The sequence below is a fragment of the Gavialis gangeticus genome, unplaced genomic scaffold (assembly GCF_001723915.1).
Source record: "Gavialis gangeticus isolate Ggan-Ray unplaced genomic scaffold, GavGan_comp1, whole genome shotgun sequence".
Lineage (NCBI taxonomy): Eukaryota > Metazoa > Chordata > Crocodylia > Gavialidae > Gavialis > Gavialis gangeticus.
This window is the reverse complement of record NW_017729008.1, coordinates 21,669,255-21,695,370: the sequence shown is the minus strand read 5'-3', so window position 1 is coordinate 21,695,370 and position 26,116 is coordinate 21,669,255. Positions and strand designations below refer to the sequence as shown.

The window sequence follows — 26,116 nt, the reverse complement described above, 5'->3', positions numbered from 1 at the left end:
ACAGTTTCTGGTCATGCCCAGTACCAGGAGCCTCCTGTCACCCCAATAACTCCTCTCTTACCTCCAAGTTGTACTGAGCAGCAGCTCAGCTGGTGGTGCCTCCCCAGGTCCTGGCAACACACTGCTGCCCTGTTATTCAGGGCCCAGCTCTTATATGCAACAGCTGGGCCTTGTTCCACAGTCAGGCAACCCTGCCTTATTGGAACTGCAAGAAGCTGCACACTGCCTTACTGCTGCTGCTCAGGCATCTGTAGGTTACAAGATGCAATTGGCTAGATTGTCATCACCTTTACTTAGCCATGTAGTAGAGTAAAGGAGAGAGATGACACCCCTTATTCTCCCTGTTTGATGTCAATTAAAGCTTTATTTTCCAGATTTTTAATGGTCCCCTCATCATGCTCTCCCTCCCGGGATATGGCCTTTGGGTCACCAGTTGTATGATCTTGGTGTAAAGGAAAAGTGACACAGCAAGTAGCCTGGCAACTTTCAGCTCATGAATCTAGGCCTGGACAGATACATCTAGGCAGAGTGGCAGATGGAAGCACCAGACCTATTCTGCAAAAGTTACTTTAAACAACAGTATAAAATAACATTCTCTTCCATGCAAATCCTGGACACAGCTGTGCTGCAACATGACATACCCTGTGCCACCTCTGTTGCTTTGCCCTACCAAGTATAGTTTGCCCCTTCTTAGCCCTCTGCTCCAAATATCAGTCTACCTTTGACATGGCAGAACTACATTAAGTCCTTTGCTAAGAAACTGAGCACCACTGCAGAGATGAGGGAATGACTGCACTGAAATACATTGCAGTCTAGTGTGTTCCCTATTACAGCTGGACAGGACCCATCAACCAGAAGGTATACAGTCTTGACAGTAAATTATATGTTTTCAGCCTATAATATACTATGATCAGAACAATAGCTGTCCACATTTTGCTCACAATAGATGAACTGACAGGTGCTACAATTTACAAGATTAACAGTCATTTGCAAATGGCATTTGTTTGCAATATTGGTGGATTGGCTCCTCCAGATATATATTTTGTCTGTCTGAAATGCATATTTAAGGTATTAACTGAATAAATAAACATAATCTCTGGTGCTATGATGCCCAGCTGGTGGTAGCATCACCTATTAAGTGGTACAACATCATATATTCTTATATATACATTTTTAACAGCATGCAACTATGTTTCCTATTGCTTCTTAACATAAAACACATGGGCCAACACTTTATTTCATATCACAGACAAATGTTAAATAGATGGTATATATTAGGGCTATGCAAAGCTTTGGGTGCTGATTCAATTTGGAGGCGATTCGGCCCAATTCAGTGGCTGAATATTCAAATCTGAATTGAATCAAGGGACCAATTAAAAGGTCCAAATCTATTTGAAGTGCTCTGAATTGATTCGGAAAAAATTCAGAGAGCTTTGGCGATTCGGGCAGTCCCTGCTCACTGCAGCAGGGATCTGGACTCAGACTCCAAGCTGGTAAGTAGGGGGCAGGAGGGGAGGGGCTGGAGGAGGAGGAAAGGGACCATGGGGGGACCCCCCACATAGTGTGGGGCAGTGGGCATTGCCCCTACCGGGCAGGAGCTGGTGAGCTGTGGGTTTTTTTGTTTGTTTTTTTTAAGGGCTGGGAGCTGGGGCAGCCATGGGGTGGGGACAGGGACAGCAGGCAGGGGTCGGGGGGCTTGTGATAGAGCCCCCATGCAGCAGGCGGCAGTGGGGATTGCCCCCCTGCCTGGCAGCACCTGGTGAGTGGGGGCTGTTTTTTTCAAAGAGCCAGGAGCTGGGGCAGGCTTGCCTGGAAAAGTGGGCAGGGGACGGGGCCTGTGTGATTCAGTGATTTGGCTGATTTGGTAGCAGCTGAATCTCCAGATCAGATTAGCTGAATCAATTTGGAACAGTGATTCGAATCACTATCCCTGAATCAGCTGAATCCAAATCAGAAGCAAATACTTGCCGCTTTGCACAGGTATAGTATTTTGTATATGTGTATAAATGTATATACATGTGTGTTTATTTGCTAGGATACATTTTAGAAAAAAGACTCTGAAGAGTGGGGCTTAATGTGTTAGAATTTGTACAAAGAGATGCTTACTTCAAAGCCTTATCTGTACCAAAATTTTTAACAATGCAGCTACCCTTAAATTAATGGAAACAGTGCCCATTAATGGAAACTGCCCATATGAGCATCATATTTTCCCTCATCCACGCTTCTATGAATAGTTCTGAAAGTCACTTCAGTTTCCACTGAAATTAATCCACAGAGGTGGGTGTAATGCCAGTGTGGACACATCCCACCACTGCTACACAAACAACTGTTCCACGTTGCACTTAAACTTGCAAAACTATTCTCTCAGCCCTATTTTTAACTCCACTGATCCAGGGTTAGCTGGGCCAGAACTCACCTTCCTGCTCAAATAGTGCCGGTGTGAATTTTTTGGCAATAAAAACTGGAGAAAGTAAAGCCCCTTAGTCTTAATTCGTATACATTTGGGCAGTGTGGAGGGGCAACTTGGTGTTCAGATAAACCCTAAGAGTGAAATCAGAGTTTTGGTCTTAGACTTTAACAAAGCATTTGCAAATAGAGATGAAAAAAGAGTAAGGTGAATATTGTTTTTATGCAGGTTCATATTTGATGTCAATTAATGCTTTATTTTCCAGATTTTTAATGGCCCCTTAATTGGTGCAGCCGCTCAAGGAACAATAAAGTATCCCTTTGCTTTTCCTCATTAAAAGGATTCCACTGGATTACAAATGTGATTTTGTGGCCTAATTATGAACAATAAAATTGACCAATTTAGCGCCGCATCTGTCACTGGATTTCTTGGTTGCATCTTCTCTCTCTCAATTTCCTGTAATTTAAATATTCCATAAATTGAATCCATCTTTCATACATCTCATCTTGTCACATGGGTTGCCTTGAGTTACTCAGGTGTCATCAGTGATCACACTGTTTTGTATTTTGTTTTACACAGCAGAAAGTGTACTTTAAATTGTGATAAATATAATGAAAATTGTTTACCTGGGCAACAAGAATTCAGTCATATTGGTATACAGTTCCATTTGACTTTAATGTGATGACTCCAGCTTCACATTAAAATAACTCAAATCGGGATCTGAACCTTTTAACCCAGCTGCGGCACATGTGACCTCAGAAAACTGCATGCAGCTATAGAAGAAGAAGCTGAATGTCACAAGTCTCTATACTGTCCTCTTTCTCGTATTCCTACTAGGAACAAACATCTGTTTCACTTCACACTTTTATATAAATGTATATTTAAGCACTGGAGTTAAATCGACAAGCAGAAGTTGAATTTGGAACGTGTTCTATGGGCTCATTAACCCTTTCGAAAGTGATCCAGATAACCAAGGACTTGCCACACATTAAAAAAGAGACAGAACATCAAATCATATCCCCTGGACACAGAGTGTATAACAGTGTATGCAGCCAGAGTCAAATCCTAAACAAAACTATTCTGAATTGCAAAATAGGAAGTTCATTTGCCCAAGAATCACTATAATTACATGACTGAATATTGATAAAGCAAAGGTTATTACTTGAGTCATCATGCTATATCCTCAGGGCACAGATGTCAGCTAAAGGTGTATGCTTGACATCTTGACATGGGCTGATTAAATTAGAGTCACTCACTAGCTAATTTGAATGTACCAGGGCACAGAAGTCAGTTTTCACAGTGTGCTTAGGTTTATTTTCTGTTTTCTAGTTACTGCTGGAACATCTTTTCCCTTTGATTTATTGTCCTGATTTCCAGCTTTTACAGTCTCCCTTCCATAAATGGTTTTTCATTACCTCAGAAATGTGTGTGGTGAATCAGTTGCCTGAACCTGGGGCCAGCACTGAGCCCTTACAAAGAACTGTAGTGCAATGTTACACGAGCAGAGAGTATATACTATGCTGTATTAACTGCTACTGTTTTAACGATTAAACAGATTCTTTGTTTTATTGAACTGAGAGCATCAAACTTATTTGACAGAATGGAAATAAATTATACAAAATATGAGGGATTCATTGCCTGGGAGTGAAGTCAAAAGTCTTTTGGGCTCTGGCTGGTTAGTACCAGCTGTCATATACCTTTTATTTCTCTGACTTGCATAGTCATACCACAAAATGTTACAGACTTGAACTTTGTTTTTTCTCAGACATTACATAGATTACATGTATAGTCCAGCAGAGGATTCAGCCCAGGAGAAAGGTGATGTTTGTCTTGAGTGTGGTTTATGATTTTTCTGGTACAAGATCTCCATCAGGGAGTGTTGTTTACATTAGCCGTCAGCACAGAAATATAACTGCTCTGTAGCACTGTTCTTGTATTTCATCTTCACACAAGTCTGGTGTTTGGAATAGATAGGAGAGTAATTCAGGAGTGATATATACATAGAAGGACAAAATACATAAGTGCAAAATGGATAGAGGGACCTATAGGAGTTTGTCTTTGCTGGGCAACAGTGTGCAGAGAAAGAGCTGTCCCAATGGCACAGCAATTATAAAGGAGAAAAAAAGTCTAATTTACTGTGACAGGGGTGTAGGTTGTATCCATGTTGGTCTAAGGACATAGGCAGACAAGGTTCTTTGGTTGAATTGGATATCTGATATATTTTATTTTAACAATTGCAACCCATACTAAAAGGAGACCCTATTTTTAAAGAGATCTTCCCAGAACCACCCATCCTATCCTTCAAACAAGCACCAAACCTTGCTAATCTCATCACTAGAAGCAAACTTCCTACAGCCCAAAACACACCTAATGGATCCAGACCATGCCATGACAAGAAATGCAAAACCTGCCAACACATCTCCACCATCCCCACAATTACTACACCCCACAACAGAGCCATCAGCATTCCCAGATCTTACAGCTGCACCTCCAGAAATGTAATATATCTCATACAATTTACCAGGTGTCCTGATGGAAAATACGTAGGAGAGACCAAACAATAATTGTGCACCAGGATGAATGCACACTGGAAATCTATTAAAGACAAGAATACCCAATTACCTGTGGGGGCACATTTCTGACAAGAAAACCACTGTCTCTCCAGTCTCTCAGTTCAAACCCTCAAAGGGAACTTACAAAACACTCTTCACACATGAGCCCATGAACTTCACTTCATCAACCTCCTGGATACAAAAAATCATGGACTAAATATAGACATTGGATTTATGACACATTATAGTTTCATAGTTTCATAGTTTCTAGGGTTGGAAGGGACCTGAGCAGATCATCTAGTCCGACCCCCTGCCATGGCAGGAAGAGCACTGGGGTCAAATGACCCCAATAAGGTGGTCATCCAACCTCCTCTTAAAACCCCCCAGGGTAGGAGCCTGCACCACCTCACATGGAAGCTGGTTCCAGACTCTAGCCGCCCTGACCATGAAGTAGCGCCTCCTGATGTCCAACTTAAACCTTCCCTCCGCCAGCTTGTGACCATTGTAACCTTATAACCTTCCTGACATATGACTCCCAAGGTACCTCTCCACTATTTACCTGATACTTTCATCCACCTTTTCCCCCTCCCCTCCAGCCTGTCTCTCATGCATTGACTCCTCAGTTTACATCTTCGCTGACTGCCTGTCTCGTATGCATACCAGCCCAGCCTCTGGCTTCTTCACTGTTCATTCCATCCAAGAAGAGCACACACCAACTGCAGATGCTTCCTCAGCCTGATGAAGAGTTTTTAAACCCAAAAGCTTGCTAAAAAAAAAATTCTAACTATTTAATTTGGTCTAATTAAAGATATCAGATTCATGCAAATAACCTTGTCTGCCTAATTTACTGTGAGAAATCCAAGCGCCCTAATAATATTCAGGGAACCTCCAAAATATTCCCATTGAATTCAAGCGCTCACATTCGGATTGCTACACACAAAACAACTGCAGTTGTTTTTCCACGTGCTGATACATTCTGGGGTTCAGTACTTCATAAACATTACAGGCTTAATCCTGTAATGTGCCAACCCCCTTCAACTTTGACTGATGTAGGTGGGAGTTAAAAAAATTCATCCCCTCACAGGATGAGATTCTATCTGAGTTTCCAGCGGAAAGCTTAGCTATGTACTGCATAGAACAAGAAACAGATAGGTCATTTTTCCAGGGATGTAGCCACTAATTTGACTTGAATCTTCTCTCATTTACACCTGCTTTGTACTGTTATCTTGCCACTAGCTTTAGAGTTACTCCTTCACAATTTACTCCACTGTGGGTATGTCTACACATGCATTTGATCTAGGATTAGTTTACTTGTGAGTAAATTACTCACAAGTAAATGTTTCCAAGCAGGCATCTACACATGCAAGGAAGCAGGAGCAGATTTGCTGCTAAAGGCAACAAATTGCTTCCACTTCCTGGGGTCCTGCAATGGGCTCCTGCCATCACCAGGGGGAGCTTTAGCCACCAGAGCACCAGACCAGGAGACAGATGTCTCCTGGCTGGGGCTGGGAGACTGCATCCTGCCCTTGGGAGGCTGCCTGCTTCTGGGGGAAGGAGCTTCTGGCCCTGGCTCCCTGATTGGGGTAGGGGACTTGGAAGAAGCTTCAGGGGAGGGGCAAGTCTAAGCCCCCTGCCCCATCTACTGGTGGGGCAGCCAGAAGCTATCTTACTGCTAGCTGCCCCACCAGCAGATTGGGGCAGGGAGGTGGGACCTATGCCACCCCTGCAGCTCTTTCCAAGCCCTGTGCCCTGATCATGCAATCATGGTGCAGCAGCTAAAGACCCTGTTCCCAACTCAACTCCGTGAATGTGGAGCTGGGTGAGAAACAGGCTGGGGAGCTTATTCCCTGGTCTGGTTTGTGGGTGAGGGGCTGAGCAGGTAACAGGCTTCCTAGCCCCTGCTAACAGAGAGCTCCCAGCTCCAGCTCCACAATCCCCAATTGCAATCTAAGAGTGGGGGGCTTGCAGCATCCTGCTGCTGTGGCAGGGGGATATAATCCCTGCCCATGCTCCAGTGGTGGAGCGTCCCCCAGCAGCAGGCAGGGAGCAATATCCCGCCCCCTGGTACCTGGCTGAGTGGGAGCAGATTTGCTCCCAGTCCAGCATCTACATGAGCACTACTGCACCACTACTAATCATGAGTAAATTTGCTACTTGCATTTGTAGGTAGCAAATTGACTTGTAATTAGTGAGGTTTACTGCACAGTAAGCACGTGCACCTGCAGACTCACATGCTTACTGTCCAGTAAACTATGCTAGTTCACAGCAAAGCACCTTGTGTAGATGTGGCCATTGAGTTATGCAAAGTATGTGAAGGATTTTCTCCCTGGGTGTGAAGTTGAAAGCATTTTGGGTGAGGACTGCTTTGTAGCAGCCATCATCAGACTTGGAAAAGGGGTGGGAGGAAAAAGGTGTGTTTACAAACTAGCATATATTTACTACTCATTTTTGTTTTAAAAAAAGATGGAAGGAGGACTATGCTATAAAAATCATCTTATTTGAAAGGATGTAAATTCAGCTACAAATTAACGAAGGTTTTCCTGAACATGGAAACTGGAGAAATCATTATAATGTATATTTTATCTAAGCATTATTCATTCAGCAAGCAACATTGTAAAAACAAAGATAATGAACTCTAGCCTGCAACTAGGGAAACACCATTTTGCCACCTAGTGGCTAACTCTATTCTTTCACTTGTAGTTCTGTGTTACTAATTTTCAACCTTTTAGTGGAGACAGGCATTGCCTGATGTCTCATTTGTGCTGCCATAATTTTTTTATGGTGGGAAAAATGCTGAAGAAATAGGCTTCTACACTAGGGCTGTGCAAAATTTCGCCAACTGTGTTGTTTCGAAGCTGTTTTGACATGTTTCAAGTTCAAAACAGTGACATCAAAATGAAACAAAACACTTCAAAACAGCTTTGAAATGGTATGAGGGCTCTCGAAACATTTTGAAAATTTCAAAGCTTTTCACGTTTTGAAGCAGCCCAGTGGCAAGAGGCAGGGGAGAGCCAAGGCTGTGCTCTAAGTGATTCTGCAGCCCCATGGAGCTCAGCCCAATGGGGGGAGGTGGAGGACAGCCTTGGCTCTCCCCATGTCCCGCCACTGGGCTGCACTCCATGAGGCTGGCAGAGCCGATCGATGCACAGCCCTGGCTCTGCCTGCCTCCTGCTGCCAGGCTGCACTTGGAGTGGCTCTGCAGCCCCATGGAGCACAGCCTGGCAGTGGGAGGTGGGCAGAGGCAGGGCTGCAGTCTGATCAAATTGGTCCCTGATTCGATTCGGTGGAGATTCAGCCCAATTCAGTGGCCAAATTTCTGAATCCAAATCAAATCAGAGGACCCTTTAATTTCTCCAGATCGAATCAGAACCCTCTGAAATGATTCAGAGAGATTCAGAAAGATTCGGTGATTTGGACATAGACAGAGCTTTAATTTTTTTTTCTACATACCTGTAGGTAGCAGGCGGCTTGCAAATGCTGCGATGCTGGGAAGAATTTGCTAGTAGCAGACACTCATCGTCACCCAGGAGCCAACAGAGTTTCTGTGTAATACATTCTCCTGAGCCTCTGGAGGTAGAAAGTATGCTCCTCAGACCCCTGGAAGCATACCTGTCATAGCTCCTTAACTCCACATCTCACCACTGTACCTATACCTGAGGATTGCCCTGGAGTCTCACACCTGCCCCCGAGAACTAAGAAAATTCAGATGCCAGAAAGGTTTTTCAGTTCTCATGGACCAGAATATTGATTTTGTGCAAACAATTTAGGGGTTTCAAACGTTGCTGCTGTAGCAGTGGCTGGCATCTTAGGGAGCAAGGCAACTTATGAAGTGAGGACCAGAAGCCAGAAATGACACTAGCTCTGCTGTGGTCTCGAAATCACAACTGACCACTTACGTCAGATCACCGAGGCTATTTCCTTGGTGACAGCTGCAGTCTCAGGGCAGCCCACCATAGTGACACATAAACAAACTGGTAGGCAGAAAGCAGTGGTGGTGGATATCATACAGGCCCTTCATACAGGACACCAGTAACTGGGGCAGAGACAACAAAGCAGCCAAAACATATCCTTTCACCTCCAATAGAATAACCTCTCCTCCCCTTCTTTACCGTAAGGTATCCTCATTCCCTGCCTATCCAAGATACCGCTTGTGTTTTCTCATTTCCCCAACCACAGTCTGTTACACACCTTGCCTACTGCCCAGCCCTCTTACCTTCTGTCCTGCTATCTTCATTCCTGCTCACATTTTCCAGTAGGTGTCTATTGTTATGCAACCCAGCGCCTTTTAAACATATACCCCATTTGCTCATAGCTACTTACAATTACAGTTGGCCTCTAAAGTGCAGCCTATCAACCTTACCTTTCCACTCCACAGCTCCCAGATTCCCATCGTGGGAGCAGCTCCCAGTGGGGTCTATATTCCTGCATGATATATGTAAGGAAGAGACATTTCATACGCCCTATTTCAAATGAGTCTGTTTGCCTTTTGTAAAATGCCTCAGCAAAGGCAACCTTTTTTGAAGGAGTGTAGCAGAATAATGACAGTTTTCAAAAAGACAAATGATAGATTTTGTTTGCGGTGACTCATTCCTAATCCCTTTCTTCTGTACCATCTTCCAATAAGTTCTGTTGCTTGTGGACAGATAGATAATGGATCTCTTACATGGGAAAAAAATAATTTCAATAGGACTAGGGGATGTACAATACTAACAAAGTTACTATACTTTACAGGTATTTTTCTAGCCCTGTCAGCAGCCTAGGGAAAAATCTCTCTCTACTCTCCACACTTTAAGAAGAATAATGTTACACGTGTAGAACTGTCTGAGAATTCTTAATATACCGGCTTTATGAAATGTCAGCTTCAAAATGCTGATCATCAAAGAATACTATGGAACACTAGCTATACTGCATATAAAAAAGCATTCATAAGACCAAAAATTTGATTGGTCAGTCAAAACTTCAAGCCATGGCAAGATTAGACACTGTATCTCCCTGGCTTAGAATCCCCTGGGTGTCATTGTTCAGAGTGAAATATAGATATTTCATTTCATAGTATCATTATTATTAATCGTATCATAGAATACATTCTGATAGCAGCTATCAACTTGGCATCTAAACAGGAAGTAAAGTGATGTTTTAGCATCATAAATATTTGAACAATTCAGCATTTATATTTGCTTTTGAATTATTAAAAACTTGATGGATCAAGACATCAGGACTGTATGCCAAAATCCTGAAGTACAATGCCAGGAATATAAACCTTCTCTGAGATGCACACTGGGGCTACATTTTTACCCACTGCATGACATGATACCAAGTTTCCAGAGGTCTTTGGGCATGGTGTGGACAAGGGATGTTTGGAGATGAAGAACAGCATTGGAGTATCCATTCCCTTGCACAACCATGCTTTACCCTGCATAGGTGTTTGCTGTCTGGTTTCTTACCTTGATCCATGGTCTCACACCCCTGACTGATGTCAACAGCAGTTTGTTACAGTGTTGTGCCTTGGGCCAAGCAGCAGAAAGCCTTAATTTGGGACTTCTGTTTGGATAAGGAATTGTTGACCCTGCCTATGTCACCATTTGCAAAGTACAGCTTCTCTGAAGCAGAAAGCAGACAGTTCCCTTGTCTATTTAGCTCTCCAACCAAAAATGGGACCTTGTTTTCAAGGCCCCCACACCCCATATTGCTTCTTTCCACTTATACATATAACATTAAACTTAGCTCCACATGGATTCTCTAAGAAATCGCATAGCTTTGCATTGCTTAGTTTATAAACATGTGGCTGGCTACATAAACTGGGAACAGCCTCAATACCCCTTTAACAACTCTCTGGAGGATACTCGTGTTTATTTCCCCCTTTTAATAGAATATTAGTTCTAACTTGACCTTTAAAGAGCAGCCCATTATAACATTTTAAGCATAGCTCTGTAAATAAAACCTCTCTACATCACTCCCTCTACTAATTCAGCCGAAGGCACCTCAAAAAAATAATACACAAAATACCCCCTGCAAACTTGCATCACATTTGGGATTTTGAGACCAGATGTTGTGTAGACCTCAAATTTAAGCATGCCCTGGCCTTGCCTCTATTTGTGGTAGTATTATTGCATAACCATAAGGAAGTCTGCATAAGTTAATAGTGGTGTACATGCTCAGTCAAGTGGAGAGCTAGCAGGTTCAAATCCAGTTAACTTCTTGAAACAGTGGACATAGTGACATAGTTTCTCTGTTGGGAGCATATGCCAGTGTTGCCAGGTGTACAATAATTATCATATTTGTAGGATAAATTCAACCCTTACACAATTTACAATCAGTAATAGTAAAAGTGTTCAAAATATATGATTAATTTGAGGCAGCTAATTAATGCAACATATACAAAACCCAAGTCATTCTCAGAGAGTCTTAACCCTACTTTTGGGATTGCTGTCAGCACTTTATGACTGCTTGCCTCAAAATAAAGAAATGCTTCACCTTTGATGACCCAGTTCTCATTCATTCACTGGAGACTTACAGAGAGCAATATAAAGTAAATCAGAAGAGGACTTATTTGCACACATATTTGTATATTTTCAGTGTACAATAGTTTTTCAGCAAATACAATAATTTTGAGCTTCCAGAATGATAAGTTCATAGTTAAGAGCTGGCAATGCTGGCATGCACAGATAGGTTTAGCTATATAACAAGTGTTTGTGCCAAATCTGAAAAGGTAATTAAAAACTTACCTGAAATCATCTGAGTGGATAGGGGGTTGAGTAACAAGTGATTGATGGCACCTCTGTGGGAATGACAGACTGAGAGAAAGATTGACAGAGGTGGCATGAGTGAAAAGTTTAAAAGAGGGTTGCACATGAAGCTGAGTGTGTGACAGCTGTTGCATGGGAGAGAGTTGTGAGTTTGTGAGGAGGCACCATAGTGGTTATGTAAATAGTATGTAAGGTGATTGTAAGCCAGTGAGTAGGTCCATCTAGCTGTGTGGATCAGTGAGAAATTTAACAGAGCTCTGAGGAGAGATTTCTTGAGCTAAGTCCTGAGTCCAGCATAGGAGACCACCATTAACAAGATCACCTGGAAGGGTAAAGTATGACTCCCCCTTTAATTTGGGACTTCGAGTACTCAAGGAGGAGGAAAAGCTGGAAGCTTGAAAAGGGAAAAGGGAGCAATATATATACAGGGTCTTCATAAAGTCCTTGTGCACTTTAAACTGTAATAACTTAGGTTGTACACAAGGACTTTATGAAGTCCCTGGATATCCATATAACTTGATATGTCTTGTTGTTTTAACCCTGCCATTTACAATATAGTCTTGTTGTCTGAATTCCTCTAAGTCTCTTGTGTGTTTCCTAATTAATATAATGGTGTTAAGTGGGACCAGGCTGTAGGTCAATACTTAATGAGAGTGATCCCAAAGTCCATCCTTATGACTGTGATTTTGCAGTGATAATTAACTACTTTCAGTTTTGGTTAATTAAGAGAACGACGGTTCAACAGTTGGATATATGGCAGGTTGAGAAAAGTTAAGAAAATTGTCAGTTGGACAACAGGGAAATTTTGTAAACATCATAGTGTTAAAATGCCTTTTCTGATTTTTTTTTTCTCTACAAATTTCCCCCCCAAAAACTCTATACAAGAATGAGTTACAGAATATGTGAAGTCTTACCAGGATCAGCTTTTTTCGGTGGAAGTTGGGAAAGTGTTTTTAGAGTTAAGCTCGCAACTGGAAGCTTACTTCCACTTTACCTTGAGAGCAGGGATGCGAAAGATATGGACAGCAGTGTAATTTCATCCAGCCTACAGGACTCCTGGAAAATCTGAAAATCTGGGGTCAGGACAGGCTAAATCCAGGATGTGAAAGACAGAAGATGCATTTTGGTTGGAAGAAAGGGGGTGGGAAAGAACAAAGCCTGCATTATTCCATGTATCACCACTGCTACTGCTCATTCTGCCACTGGGAGTGAATCTGGATGTGACCCATGAGGATCCTTAGTGTCCAGATCCACCCCAGGAGGCTGGCAAGTTTAGCAGCCTGTAACACAGGCTGTCCCTTTAAAGCAGAATCAGCCCAGCAAGGGAGCGCTGCAGGCCAGGTGGGGTGCAGGAGCTGCAGGTCCCCATGGGTATAGGGCAATTAAGTCAATTAGTAAGTACCTGCAGGCAGCACAGGCAGTCTGCTGACAGCAAGGGGGCAGGGAGGATATAAGCCTGAGACTTGAACTAGCAGGCTAGTTTCTCCCTGGCAGCTATAAGGGAAGGAGCTCCTGTCCAGGAGAGCTACCTGGGGATGCCAGGCTTCCTGCTATGCTGCCTGCAGGAACACTGAAGATCAGAGAATTCACAAGAAGACATGAGGAAAGTTTTCCCCTTTAGAGGGGCAGAGGGATGTTTCCCCTTTGTTTTTTCTGTTATAGCCCAGAGGCTTATGTTTATGTTGTATTTATACTGGTGGTTTGGGCTGGGACTCTAGGGGTGGTATCCAGAGGTCCCATTAGTGTCTGAGGGGCATGTGGTTGCCATGACTATTGAGCCTGGAGAGGGCCAGAGTTCCAGGCCACAGGGCCAGACAGGGGCCTGGTGCCCAAGGGAGGTGCAATCACACAGGGACTCAGGGCTTGGCAGACAGGGGCCAGGGGCCCAGTACCTGAAAGTGTTAGACCAGAGCTAGTGCTTGAAAGCCAAGTGTAATACAGTAGGGCCAGGCTAGAAGGCCTAGCTAGACTAAGGAGGAGAAAGCCAAAGCCCCAAGAGGAAAACAACAATACAATAACACCCATGAGGCATGGGGCACAGTGTAGGAGAGGAGTGGAGCCATGCAATTCTTCATCAAGGCTATAGGTGCCCTGCAGGGCACAGTTAACCAGAGAGGCCCAGCAAGGGGCCTGGGAGCAGTAGAGAAAAGTGGGATGTTGAGGAATCCCGTTGGGGGTCCAGTTGGATTGAAGCCACATGAAGTCCTGTGGGCAGCTTTATTATTATTATTATTATAATTATTATAATAATTATTATTATTATTATATTTCCATCAATGTGTGGTGGGTAACAAGGGAAGGTACCCTAGGGGAGAAGTGGGGCATGGTTGTGTAGCCACCAGGGGGTGTCACAGCCATCCCTGGGACCCCAATGTGTGACACAGCCCTACTCTAGAACTATTACCAGAGAACTTGTAGATATCGGGTGAGGTCCCAGATGACTAGAAAAGGAAAAATACTGTGCCCATCTTTAAGAAAGACAAACCTATCTTTTTAGTATGAATAATCATCATCACCACCACTTTCTAAATAGAACAAGCAAATAAAATTTAAAAGGCTGATTTTAAAAAATGCATAGATAATCACAAAAAGGTATTTGACTGGTGGGTAACAAGAAGGGTTTTTACAAGTTTCTTAGCAAGAAGAGGAAGGTCAGGGAAAGTGTGGTCCCTGTAATTTTCCATGTGTATCTTTAGCACCCCATCTAGGTTTTATGACATGGGCTGTGCTGTCTTCTGGCTTACGGGTCAACAGTTTTTTCCTCAAGCCGAACTACCAGAACCACCAAAATTTCTCATCTGCTATGACTTTGATAACACTAAGTATTAGAAGGGGATGTTAATGTCTAGTTCACTGGTGTGTAGTGATCCTAGCACTTGGCATGTACATATGGGGATCCGACTCCCCTATACCCTGCCTAACACCAACCCGATGGTTTAACATGAAATGTGCCTTCTCTGGCCTTCACTATTCTTCTGTGATATGGTCAGAGGTTTTTTCCTTTTTATATCCTGTCTTACTTCTTGACACAGTCCCATTCACAGTAATCCCACAATAAGGAGGATTGGAGGTGCAGCTGCCTCAACTCCTGCTCTTCACTCAGTTTTCTTCACCAGCCTTTTGTCTCTTTTTGTCTTTCAGGTCCAGTGGAACTCCAGTCTGATTTGCTGCTACTCAGATCCCACCAGCCTCGCTCGGGTGAGTTGTATGACTCTTCTGATGTCTCACTGCTGGCCTTTCTGTCTCAGGTCACCACCAATCGCCCCTTCCAGAGCACGAATTCTCCCCACATTGTTCCAGCTACTGCCGGGAAACTGCTTCCATGGGAATGATGCGTTGTGGCTGAAAATTTCCTGCTGGAGCTGAGCCAGCGAACTGGCATCGGCACATGCACACAAAGTGTGCACACGATGGGGGCAGTCTTTGCTTGATTTCTAGTGCTTACACCAGTGCTGACTGCAGCAGTGCTCACAGTGGCACTTCTGGTAAGTCCGGAGGCACAGCATCCATGCCAGCCCTGCCACAGTCTCTTACTGAATGGGAGAGGCAATGTAGTGACAGAGGATGTGGAAGGCTGAAGTACTCACTGCAGTTTTTACCTCAGTCTTCAGAGGCAAGGTCAGCTCCCAGACTACTGCTCTGGCCAGCACAGTTTGGGGAGAAGGTAAAAGAACAGGTTGCGGACTATTTAGAAAAGCTGAACATGCACAAGTCCATTGGGCCAGATACAATGCATCTGAGGGTGCTGAGGAAGTTGGCTAATGTGATTGCAGAGTCACTGGCTGTTATCTTTGATAACTCATGGTGCTTGGGGGAGGTCCTGGATGATTGGAAAAAGGCAGACATAGTGTCCATCTTTAATAAAGGGAAGAAGGAACATTCAGGGAACTACAGGCCAGTCTGCCTCACCTCAGTCCCTGGAAAAATCATGGAGCAGGTCCTCAAGGAATTATTCTTGAAGCACCTGGAGGAGAAGGTGATTAGGAACAGTCCACATGGATTCACCAGGGTCAAGTCATGCCTGACTACCCTGGTCACCTTCAATGATGAAATAACTGGCTCTGTGGATATGGGGAAAGCAGTGGACATAGTATACCCGACATTAACAAGGCTTTTGATACCATCTCCCGCAGAATTCTTGCAAGCAAACTGAGGAAGTATGGGTTGGATAGATGGACTGTAAGGTGGACAGAAAGCTCCCTGGATTGTTGGGCTCAATGGGTAGTAATGGTTCAATGTCTAGTTGGCAGCCAGTATCAAGTAGAGTGCCCCAGGAGTCAGTTCTGGGGCCAGTTTTGTTCAATATCTTCATTAGCAATCTGGAAGATGGGATTGATTGTGCCCTTAGCAAGTCTGTGGATGACAGGAAGCTGCAGGGTATAGTAGATGCACTGGAGGGTATGGCTTGGATTTAGAGTTCACCTATACAAATTGGAGGATTGGGCAAAAAGGTTCAACAATGACAAGTGCTAAATCCTGCACTTAGGACAGAAGAATCCCATGCACCAAGACAGGCTGGGGACTGATTAACTAAGCCTCAGGCTACAGAAAAGGACCTGGGGGTTACAGTGGACAATATGCTGGATATTAGTCAGTAGTGTGCCCTTGTTGCCAAGAAGGCAAACAGCATATTGGGCTGCACTAGTAGCCTTATCTCTGTCCCTGGAAAAAGTAGGAATGTTGCCAGCAGAATGAAGGAAGTAATTATTCTTCACGTATAATTGTCTACATCTGGATGCAGTACTCCAGATTTGGCCTCACCAGTGCATAATTATTATGCACTAGTGAGGCCACATTTGGAGTACGGTGTCCACTTTTGGGCCCCCCCACTATAGAAAGGATGTGGACAATTGGAGAGAGTCAAGCAGAGAGCATCAAAAAATTTTAGGGGGCTGGGACTCGAATTATGAGGAGAGGTTGAGTGAACTGTGTTTAATTAGTTTGGAGAAGAGAAGACTGAGAGGTGATTTGATAGCAGTCTTTAAGTACCTGAAGGGGGGGTCCAAAGAGGAGGGAGCTGGCCTGTTCTCAGAACAAAGAGTCACAAGTTGCAGCAGGGGAAGTTTAGGTTGGATACTAGTGTAAAACCCACACATACTTGGGTTGTGTATGGTAAAGTGTGTGCTTTTGGTTGTTGTATATTGTGGTTTGTGTGTGTGTGCATGTGCTTTGGTTTGTTTTTGTTCTTTATGTGGGCAAGATAGCCCCTGTTCTGGCCACGTGCTCTGTATGTGAAAAGCTGGGACTAGTTTCTGAGCAAAATATGTAAAATGCTCTGGGCCCATTGGCCAGAGGAAGCAGAAGATTCTCCAGGTATATTGAGTAAGAGAGAGGCTGGAGAATGGCACTCCCTTATTAGACAAGGCTTCGGAGATGTCCTACCAGGTATATAAGAACAACTCAACTAAGGTTTTCTTTTTCTCCTGGGACTGCTAAGAGCTGCACAGATAAATTGTGAGCCAGAAAAACTGCTTCCCACTGGGGGGGGGGGAGTGTCCTCCTTTCCCCCTCTCCCCCTGCTTTCGTTGGAGAGGTGAGTGAAAGCTATGTGAAGGGAATGTCTCAGGTATAGAAAGAGAAAGTCTGTCTTAGAGTTTGAGACCCCTATCCCCCCCACCCCTCTTTGTTTTTAAATAGGATAATACCATGGGGGTATTAATCCCTGGAGCAAACTGAACACAGAAATAGAGTCCTGTACCTGTCCTGCTAGTCTTTCTGGCAGTTTTGACCACACAGGCCTTGATTGGGACAACACCATGGGGGTATTAATTCCTGGAGCAGAGTGACCAGGAATGGGGTCCTGGCAGCTACTGGCCACATGGGCCTGGCCCCCTCTGCTTTGTAACTGTAGTGTCTCAGCATAATGGTACAGCTGTGACTGGATGTCCAGGCTGCAGCCATTGGCCTGGGCCCTCTTAGCTTTTTCACAGCTACTGCGCTTCCATCTAGCTGTGTGGCTGAACCCCAGCCATATGTTTGGCTGGCAGATTTGGACCAGAGTGAAACCTGGCACGGCTTGAGCCAGGGTGAGACATGGCACTTCTTGTTGTTGATGCCGACCTCAGTGCACTATAGGCCTGGCCAGCTTTTGCTGCTCAGTTCAGGCCCAGTGAGATAGGCCTGGGCTTCTTATCCCTTTCATAGTTTATGTCCCAACCAAGTGGTGTGGTTGGACACTAGTTGTAGTTCAGGTCCAAGCCAAGATAGGCCTGACCTTTTCTTTGAGTATTTTTGTAGTTTTCTGCCCAGCAGAACTGGGATTGGGACTGGAAATGTTGGGGTGCAGTATGCTGATGAAAGCCACAATTAACCCCTCAAAGCCACCACGTGGAAGTAGAGGTCAGCACTCTACCTCTTCTCCAGGAACAATGAATCCCTTTGCAACACAGAAGGACCCACACTCTTGATCAGCTCCCCGCAGTGCAGTGAACCTAAAGAGCAGCTCATAGGACTTTGGTATGAGCCCCCTCTCCAGCCCATTGTTGATGGGCAGATATAGGGGTGCAGGCCCCTGGAGCTACCATTTGGGGAGGCACAAGCTCCAGATTGTCTGGGCATGAGTGAAGCTTCCCCAAGCTACAGACTTTGCTTTGTAGTTAATATGTTTTTAAATTATATTTAGTGTTTTCTTTTGATTTTTTTTTTGTTTTTATTCTTTATAATAAACTTGGTTTTTTTGTGTTTACACTTCTTGCAAGGAGTGGGGAATATGGGATACCCCAGCAAATTTAGTGTTCCCAGACTTCTGGGTGGGGGCTCGAGCCAATGGTATAATTTATGGGCTACCCCAAAATGTGAAGTCGGCCCTTCTTGCTGCCAACTGGTGCACAGCAGAAGGGTTACATGAGGAAAAATCTTCCTCACTAGGAGGGTTGTGAAGCAGTAGAACAAGCTAGCTAGAGAGATGGTAGAATCTCCATCCTTGGAGGTTTTAAGGCCTGCCTCAAGAAAGTCCTGGATGCATAGGTGACACAAAGGGGAAGCATAGAGGGGCATGTGCTCCACCCTGAGATTGGCTGTCACTGACTGGGGAGTGGGGATGCTAAGTGAAGTGCCGGGTGATGTCCCCCTGAGATTAGTGCCAGCCAGCACTGAGAAGCACCGGTGGCACTGAGAGCAGTTTTGCCACTAGCACTGCGATCGGCCACTGGGGGGACCCTACTTCTGGTCGGCAATCAGTTACTGGTGCCTCCCTCCCCCCCCCCAAAACTCTGGAGGCTCCAGTTGCCCATGCCTGGCTGGAATGGTCTAGTTGAAGATAGTCCTACTTTGAGTAGAGAGTTAGACTAGTTGACCTCCTGAGGTCCTTTCTAACCCTAATTTTCTATGATTCTACAGTGGAATTTTTGTTTTGGTAAAAATAGAAGTTTTAAAGCAGCATGGATAGTGCTTAAAAAGTGTATGGAGAGATAGGACAAGTATAAGGCTTTTCCATTCCTAACAAATATGACATAGGCATAGACATTGGTATAGACAGAGTTTCTCTAGAAAGTACTAGGTTAGTACAGGGTATGTCTAACAAACTTTTAATATGCTTTGTGTTCTATAAGCTTTACTGTAAGACAGGGTCAACTTGAACAAGTTCAAAATTCACTCTGAGTAAAACATCTTCCACTTATCAGATTTAGTTTTGCAAAGAACATGATTAAGTATTTAGCTGTAGTTTTGGAGCAAAATTCTTCTCAGGTGCTTTTGGTAGTTCATGTGTGCAACACTCTACCTGCATGTGAGCCATTGCCATCCATATATCATTGCATGTAGCAGAATCAATGCCTAGGGTTTCTTGGATCCATACATCTTTACTTTGGTGGGATCAGGACAGGGACATGAGATTATGCTGAGAAAGTTTCTGTTTCTTGGAAACCCTAGATACCTAAACAATCCTGATGAGTGTCAGCAGATGTATTTGGTGTGGCCTACACCACAGATGCCTTGGTGTGTGGAAAGATCACACAGCCCTAGCTGGTAGACTGCTGGCAAATTTCTTCCACCCATTGCAGCTATGCTGCCAGTAGAGGGCTTCTGAGAGCTTTGCTTCTATCATTCACAGGTATAATGTTGTTCTCTGAGTGCTGCTGAGAATCTAGATTTGTCAAACAGATCTCAGAAAAGGATTTTTCCTTTACCATTTATAGCAGGCACCATGCATCCTAGATTTAAAATATCAGTGTTTAAATGAATTTTGCTTTGGTTTTGCATGTATTCAGAGCCCAGTTTTATCTTTTGATCATGTGTCTTCCTATTATTTCATTGTTGCCCCTGATCTGGCATAATGCAATGTGTAAAAGCTGGGTAATATGACCTAATAGATTTTCCCCCCACACTTCACTGTGGTACTACAGAGATTACAAGCACCACAGTACATGCAAAGAAGCTTTAGTCTTGGCATTTTATTCTAGCATGCAACTTAACATTGGGTGTTCCAGACCATGTTCAATTTCCAAATACATATTTTACAGAAAATACATTAAACCCTTCTCCTTCGCTTCCCAACTGGGATACAGCAATGTTTACAAAATTACTCTGTACACAATACATTTGAATGAATAGATGAGACTTTGCAACTTCAAGTGCATTAGAATATTTGTTTAACAATACAAATATTAACAGCAGTTATGAAGTTCAGCCTCTGGATCAATCTCAGAGTATCACAGCTACCCAGCAGAAGCAAGGTTGCAATCCTTGTGTTCAACTTTATACGATGGAGAAGATTCCAACCATCATACTTCACATACTTAAAGAAGTTAGTTTTTTTTTACTTCCTTTTAATGAATATGCAACAAGGGAGACCTTGAACATATGCACAATAGTTTTTATGAAATTACAGTGAAAATTAAATTTCATGCATACGATGTGAGAATTTTAAAAACCAAAATGCTTTAACTTTGAGTCAATGAAGGTGCAATATCTAAAAATATTAATATATAAATATCTCTGCCTCAGCCTATCTGAGTAGTTTTTAAGAACCCTGAAATGATACTTACTATTCAGGAATTAAAAATTGAAAACCTTTTATAAAATAAAGCCATTTATGTGGGCTGACAGCCAGCGGGTCATGCCTGCATAAAACTCAGCTGATGTGTACAACAGTGGCATCTTCTCATCACAGCAAGTTCCATAACTAATATCTGTCACCTGGTTAATTTTTCTTTCTCCTGTAGAACTCCCCGTGTGCTAGGCATTGTAGAATCACACAGAAAAAAAACAGTATACCTATTCTCAAGACAGCCTCTAGAGCCTCTAGGAAGTAGATACCTAAGAAATAGGACATCTCTTCTTAAAAACTGCAGTGAAAACTCCAGATAAACCTTAATTATCTTTTGGGTTTCATCTTACTAAGATGTAATGATGTGATGAGCCTTATGTATCAGCATTATCCTAGAGAAGATAGTGGGTACATTGCTTGTGGAGGTGCTGTTTGCTAGCTTCAGGACTTGGGTGGGTTGCAGCCAGTGGTCTTTAGCGTCAAAGTCAGTATTATGATTCTGCTATACCTTGTCTTTATCTGAGAGCTAATCAGCCATGATAGTCTGAAGTCAGGCAGAAGGCAGGATGGGCAACGCCTTGGAGACTAACTGCTTTAGGGATGCATAAGCTTTCACAGGCAACAGCCAAGTCTATCAGATACTGAGTAGGTATTGCATATCTAAATTCATGCCTCTCTGAAGCAGTTAGTTTCTAAAAGTGCCATCCTGCCCTATCTGTATTAGAGGTAGGCAAGGCCAAAGTGAAGTATGTAAGTGTGCCCACTTGGTCTCAAGAATATGCTCGTGTGCCGCTTTGGCACATGTGCCTGGTGTTGGACACTGTGTGAGTTCCGGTGATCTCTGGAAGGGTCCTCAGTCACCCCGGAGAAAGCCCAGAAACTCGCCTGCCATGACTTTGATTGTATCCTCAGTGGTGGGTTCCCCTGTTGAGGACTCCCTCAGATTGGCCACGACCCTTGGTGGGTATCCCCTTCCATACGCCACCCTCCAGGATGGGCCACTTGGTCTAAGTACAGCTTTCCCTCTGGTGTCATCAATCCCCGCTCATCTCATTAACTGGGCTATAGTTGACTTCTCTCTATCACTGTACGCTTGGGGCATTTGAGCTGCCCTGGTCTTTTGACATGTCTTTAACGTCTACCCAATTTTTGCTCTGGTTCCTAGGCTTCTCCTGTTCTTGGAGCACTGCCTATGCCCCAGCCCTCACCTCAGGGCCTCTCTGTGCCATCCCTGGCAAAAAAAAAAAGAGGCAAAAGGAAAAAACAAACAAACAAACAAAAGGAACTTTGATGGTAGGCTAAAGTGGGAGAGTCGCAGCCTGTCCCCACTCACAGACCCGATGCCAGTGGCTCCACTAGTCCATCATTGTTACTTGTGGACCTGCCGAGGACCTCTCCTGTACTCCTGACACCTTGTCCCTCATTGCACGCCAGTGCTGTTTGTGTCCAGCATGGGAAGCACCCTCACCATCTGCTGCCTGCATTGCTTCCCCCGTGTCTTTCCTGGTGCCGGCTTTTATTCCAGCCAGGCGGTGTCCTAGGATGATGTCCTCCACCCATGCTGGCTCCAGCTGGAAATAAGGGCAGCTCACAAACCTCACAGGTGTTTTCTGCTGGCATGGCTCACCCATCTCCTTGTGTCCTGAAATTGGTAAATTTTCCCTGGTTTTAGGGCTTTTCTTGTAGGGGCGGGTCACCCCCATCCCCAGTCCTACTGCAGGGAGGGTCTCCTGTCCCCCAATGCCTGGGACAGTGAGCTTGGACAAAAGTTCCCTGCTCTGATCACTTGAGCCCCAGAGAGCCAGTCAGTGTCTGACTTTTGATGTTCATTTGGATTACAGGGATCCAGACTCAATAAATTATTTCTCATTACACTGAATTTTGTCCATAGATTTCCAATTTGCAAGAAGATCAAATGGGGGAGGAAAATGGATCATTACACATCTAGCAAATATGAAATTTTACAGTGTTTAGACAGCAACTTTGACCACTGAACCCAGGATATTTATGTGAGTCTGTCATCTTCTTGCTGTTTAAGGCAACTGTGAACCTTTAGAATAAACTAGTCAGCTTCTTCCAAGTTCTCTGAATTTTTGGGTAGTAGTTTTTGTATATTTGATGACAGTAGTAAAATTAAGCAACCTCTTGTTAGAAACTGCATTCATGGTTACTAAGAAGAAAATAAGACTATTTCCATGTATTACCATAGTTACAAGTCACCCAAGCAACAGATCTAAAAACTCCATAGAACATATAAAATCAAGCTGTGTTTGGGTCCTATCATACCTCTTCTGAACCAGAGGTGAAACTCTGTTTAATGTCTTCACAGTCAGCTGATACCTAACTCAAAGTAGGGCCTGTGTTTTAAATTCCACAACATAACACAGTAATTTTTCACTGTCACAATCAAAGTGTTAGGCCCCAGTACAGGCCAGGCATTTTGGGGTAAAAAAGAAGTAAGGTCCTTCCTCATCTTTCACCCCAAAATGGGTTCTTGAATAAATAGGCAGTACTTTTTACCTTACCTGCTAGGCCCTGATTGGCTACTATTGCCTCCTTCTAGCTGAGGAAGGGATCCATATTGGAACTACCAGCAGCTGATTCTGGGTGGTCTTTGTAAGCAGCCCCGAGAGTCTAAACATGACAGCTTCTTCAGGCAGGATATGTCAGTGGTGGGGTGAGGGGAGGGAGGTGGGGGGCTCCAGCTTAGAGTCTCAAACGCCTGGGCTAGGGACAGTAATTACACACAAAGCAGTATAAGTGATCAGAAACTCTGTAACACAACAGAAGTGTTCAACTCTGTAACACAACAGAAGTTCAGTGCACATAAACCGCTTTCAAAATGGCCGAAGTGGTTTAAGATAAACTTGGATGGATGTAGTATCAGACTTAACTGGATTTAGATTAAATTGGTTTACTGAACTTCTGTCTCAGATGCCCTCCAAATTCAAGTTAACTCTCAGCCTCCCAGCATCCCAAGATGCTTTGCACCTCCCCTGCACACCCTCTCCACCCCCCCGGAGGGTGGGTGAGCTATTGGCTCAAGTTGTGTGCTTCAGCTAATTCAACTGAGCAGGGAGACTTACTTTAGCACCCTCCAGCATCTGGCCTGGGCCACTGCAGGCATGTGGCTGCATCTCTGGAATAAAAAGTGAATGTCTGTTCACTTGCTTATTGGTTCAGTCTCACAGGTTAGATTAACCTGCAACGATTGAATTGATTCAGCCTCAGATTTTTGGATTTTTGTACTTAGCCCTGGTACACTGAAGCTTGTCATGTCAGACAGGGGGCTAGATTGATTGCAACAGAAGAACATGGTCCTTTTTAATCTTTACTTCTCATTGACCTCTCTGCTGATAACAAGAGACAAGTGTGCATTCTCTACCAGTGGTTCCATTTCTGAATATTTTTGAAAGGAGACTGCTGTAACCTTCTTATATCCCTTATTGAATTTCTAAGTTAAATCTTCCACCACTTTCCATTTCTGAAAACAAGTACCAGTACTAACTTTTCTCTTAGTTTAATCCCCCAAAAATCACAAGTATAATGAAAACCATTTATCTGATTAATTTGCAAACAATTTGACTAAGAGGTGTTATTTTAATTTCTTTTAAGAAATACCTTGTAAATTTGAGACCTACATCATCAATATCCATTCCTAATTGCATTCATTCACCGTAAAGTTTGTTTTTCCTACAATTTGTCTTACTTTGTAAAGAGTTGTTACAGCCACTAAATACCATTTCACAGCATAAGAATTATTTACTATCCAGATATTTTTCCAGTTTCAAGGGCTACTTCTTATCTCATCATAGGGATAACTACAAAGACTTAGTTGTTGTTTATTGCCAGATCATGCCTAAGGGCAAATTTTCTCTAGAAAAAAATATGAATATATAAAGGCTGCTATTGTGCTATAATCACTGGAATGTTTTAATTGCTATCTATTATAACTACCAGTTCTTGCCACTAGATAGCAGTATGTGTCTTTAATGTCCACAATACATATATTTCTTGCACAACTAAACTTGAGATCTCATCATTTCCTATATATTATTATTTCCTTAAATCTCTCTAGGAGGGTGTTGTAGGATTTGTGCAGAAAGCTATAGAATAGCATATGGTGGATATATAAAGCAATTTTAGGTGCCATTTACTAATTTTTGTTGAACACTCAGCTGTAAAATAAAAAAGGTTTATGCCAGATCCAGCTTTTCCAGTAATAGGAAGCCAGAGTAACTCAATTAATTGTAATGAAGTTACTCTAACTTTAATCTGGCATGCTGAAAGCAGAGTTTGCCCCTTAGTCTACCAACTAAATCCTAAATTTTCTAAAATGAGCAGAATTCAAGCAATGCAGTGAACACATTAAAATGGCATCAGCACTGTCTACACTTGATTGCTGTATCTATTACTAGAAAAAAGATTTCTTTGTAAAAGGACTGCTTCAGTCAGCACTACTGAACTCCAAGGATATAAGAGCACTGAGCTTTGAGATGATTCACTGCTAGTCCAGTAGAATATGTTGAATACCTTGATTTAATTGACTTTTGCAGCGTAACTCACATTCCCAGCTCCTGCCTAAATTATTTTGAAGTAAATCTTTCCTTACTTAATACACATAGGAGCTAGAAATAGCACCAGAAAGAGGTGAGTCAGGTCTGCTTTCTTCCCCCTTGTTGCTGAAATATAATTGCAATTTATGTTAATGCAAAAATAAATTGCTTTAGCTTGCGAGACCATTTCAAAAAGATTCACTGTGATATGAAGTGAGTTCTGATTCAAATGTTGCACATTTTTTCTGAACAACGTAAAAAAAAACCTCCAAAAGGAAAGAAATGCAGCAGCAAATATTACATGGGGATGGAACTGAACAGATGGACAAATGTCTGGCATGGGGACTTTAGACACTAGTGTTTGTGATCCATTTTATTACATGTGAGAAAAAAAGAAAAAAGAAAAACCCACAAAAAACCCTCCCTGTAGTAGAATTCAAGCTGATTTGTGGCCACAGGTAAAATTCATGTTCCCTTTTAGTTAAAAGTAAGAAGATAGTACTTATCATAGGAAGTCCTTTTGGCTCACAGCACACCAGGTACCAAAAGGACCTGAATAACTTCAAATATTGCAATATGAAAGTAAACTGAGCACTGTTTGAGGATTTGAATTTGTTTTCATGATTTGTTTTGGGGGGTTTTTTTGATTGTTTGTTTTTGGGGAGGAGGAGAACTTTAGCACAGGGAGCATTAGGAACCATGACAGTCATGGAAATAGGATATGCTCATGGGACACAAAGGTATGAATGCATTGCACAATAAGAAATAGCATTTTCAAAAATTAAGTGAAATTTGGACATGGCCAGAACAGTGAATATAGGTGACAAGTAAAAGACATGCCCATTTAGGATAAGATTCCTCTTCCTCCT

The 26,116-nt window shown here is 43.2% G+C and overlaps 1 long non-coding RNA gene across 2 annotated transcripts; it reads left to right on the top strand.

Annotated features, from left to right (window-relative positions):
• Positions 1-11,895: 11,895 nt before the first annotated feature.
• On the top strand, positions 11,896-22,570 carry LOC109292177. Of its 2 annotated transcripts, XR_002096057.1 has the most exons (5): positions 11,896-12,035; positions 12,435-12,441; positions 14,460-14,697; positions 14,853-14,903; positions 22,126-22,570. It is a non-coding gene; the product is annotated as an uncharacterized LOC109292177 (long non-coding RNA). The 2 variants fall into 2 exon arrangements; XR_002096056.1 differs by having other exon boundaries at positions 14,460-14,903.
• Positions 22,571-26,116: the final 3,546 nt, after the last annotated feature.